We start from the raw sequence: 3,004 nt of genomic DNA, 5'->3' as shown, positions 1-3,004 counted from the left end.
TGTGTGTGTGTGTGTGTGTGTGTGTGTGTGTGTGTGTGTGTGTGTGTGTGTACCAATGAGTGAGAGACGTGTTGGTTCATGTGTTTGCCTCTGTCTCTGTGAGTGCCAGTGTGTGGGCAGTGGGAGTGTCTTGAGTCTTGTGTGTAAGAACATGTGTGTGGAAGCATTTGTGTGTGTTTGTGACGGTAATGCAGTGTGCGGCAGTTTAGAAAACAAATTCTTGAAGAACAAATTCCAGCTTTTAATTCAACAGTCTTGTTTTTGTAGGTGATCGTCCGTCGAGGTGCCGCTGAGATAGTGTGACATCACCAGGATGCATTCTGTCAGGGTCGGCAACACGTTCAGTCAGACAGGGATCCACGTAAACAAATCACGTTTTTAAGACCGTTCTCCAAAAGGAATTGAAAGGAAATGTCCATGACAGTTAACACCACAGCTACAGCAAGTCAAATCCAGACTGCACAATCAAAGTGCACAATTGTGCAAGATGATTTAGACATTTAAATGTTCCTCTTCGTTTTTATAATGAATGACAGGACTCATGATTTTCTGTTGTTTTTCTGCTTTTTTTTAATCTACTCTTGAAAAAAATGGAATAAATCAAAGTCAAGATGGAAAGAAAATACTATTTGCAGTACAGCAGTTTGCATTTCCTCCTCATGTGATCCTTTGTGTTACTAGCTGTCTCTGTTGCAGATTGTAATCTGTCATGTCTTCTTGCATCAAGAAACACAACACATGATGAAGGTGTGGAAATAAAAAACAAATAAAAATCAGTTTTAAACAATTTGCAACCTTTTAAATTTTTTTTTTTTTTTCTGTTGGCAAAAGCTAAAAAGAATGATCCGTCAAAAGCAAATGAATGACCTGTCTCGTCTAAAAGCATGTGTTGCTTATCCCATGTACACAAGACCCAATCGTGATGTTCAGTCTTAAATGATAAATGTAAAAAAGGAATCCACAGGACCCCAAAACTACTATAAACAAGGAGTATGTTGACCCCGTTCTTTGGGTCTTCTGATTACAAATTGAGCAGGAAGATCCTGAACTAAATCCATCCGAGACCAAACCTCCCACCCCTCCTTCGTCTTGTTTCACCGAGGTGCAACAAAGAGCACCTTAACTGCTCTTTTCTGCCGACAGCCATAAAACAGTCCAATGCTTCCTCCGTGTTCACCGAAGCAAAGCGCCCGCTGGGTTTCTGTGAACAATGCTGGATTGTTATCTGGACCTCACAGCATTTGTACTCTTTTTGTTCTTTAAACGTAAAATCCCATTGTTATGATTTGATGATGATGGATCTGGACCTTTTTTCTTTTCCATACCTTTATATTTTGGTGAAGTACCAAGTTTCTATTAAAGAGCACATGAATTTGGGAGATTTGCGGATATATTTGGCTCTGGCACTGAGTAACAGGTTTGAACAGTGTCATGGCAACATGAGTCTCTGCACGTGACTTTTTATGCATTGAAGTGTGTGTGTGTGTAGGAGTCTGCAGGCTGTTAAAGTTGGCTTTGTAAGAGTGTATGTCAAAAATGTGATGCAGTACATTTGTGCGTAGGGCAGTGTGTATGTTATAGGGTCGTACTGTGGCACTGGCAGGATGCTGTGTGTTCTTGTGTCCTACAAAGCAGGGGTTCCCAAAACTTTCAGCCCACGACCCCCAAAGTAACGGTGCATGTGACTCGCGACCCCCCCCCCCCCCATTATAAACGTATATAAACATTGCCCGCAACTGTGCACGCACTATAGGCGAATCTAAACACGAGCATATTGACAACACAAAATAACACAACAGTTTTATCTTGTGTTAAAATCATGGCCAACACATGCTATTTCTAATCATTTTTAAATTTTTTATTTTATTTCTGGAAATCAACTTGCGACCCCACCCTCTCTGGCTCGCGACCCCCTTGTGGGTCCCGACCCCCACTTTGGGAATCACTGCTATAAAGTGTACATGCGGTTAGGGGTTTGCGCTGAAACTGGTCACATTCGATTAGCATGAAAACATATCCCAGATTACAGTTGACTCGGTACCGACGTGTTATTAACCCTTGTGTTGTCTTCCCGTCAACCATGAAAAAAACCCGTTTTGGTCACTTTTTTTCAACAGTGTTATAGCTTTTTCCGACATTTTGGTCACTTTTTCAATGTTGTGGGTGCTTGTTTTTTTCCAAAGTTTTTGGGATATTTTTAATGTTGACATTTTCATCCTTTATTTCAACGGCGCATTTTTTGTGACAAAAAAAAAAGAACTGAAAACGGTCACACACGGAACAAGGACAACATGAGGGTCAACCTCTGGTTTCATTTTGCGCCGGAATTGTCCTTTAATGTAGACAGGTACAGTATGTTGGTTAGCAGTGTTGTGTGTTAAAGGATGATTTCATCAATCACATAAGGCGTGTGTAAGAAAAGGAAAAGTAGCACATTTCATTGTTCATTGTTTTTGGAAATTTGACTATGGAACGAGATAGTAGAGATTAGTCAAAACATTCAACTACTCAATTGGTAGAAAAGTCACTGACAATTTACGTAATATAATAATCACCAACATTGTCTGGTTCTAGGTCGTATATCGCTAAAAATGACGTATTTTTGGGTTGTGGAAATGCCGCCCTGACAGAATCAGAAAGTTGAACATTGCAATTCTTATTTTCATTAGAATTGACAGAACAATTTACCAATTCAGTAAAACCAGATCATCAGATAGAAAACAGTGTCTCTAATTCCCCACTACCATGCAGAGTTTGCTGATTAGTTTGGGTTTTCTTTTCTCATGATATCTTCAGATTTCTGCGGACACTTGTGGAGATGAATGGAATTTAATTTGTGTTCTTACGGCATTGAAAAATCGCAATTAAAAAATCTATGTCATGCGATTAGAAGTCTAGTTTCAGACTTGCTAAATCCACGAGATAGTTATCGAAAAACAGTCAGCATCTGATGTTGGGGTCAGGTTCATCTCTCACTCTCTCTCTCTCTCTCTCTCTCTCTCTC

The sequence above is a fragment of the Etheostoma spectabile genome, chromosome 17 (genome assembly GCF_008692095.1).
Source record: "Etheostoma spectabile isolate EspeVRDwgs_2016 chromosome 17, UIUC_Espe_1.0, whole genome shotgun sequence".
Lineage (NCBI taxonomy): Eukaryota > Metazoa > Chordata > Actinopteri > Perciformes > Percidae > Etheostoma > Etheostoma spectabile.
Note: the sequence above shows the minus strand (reverse complement) of the source record.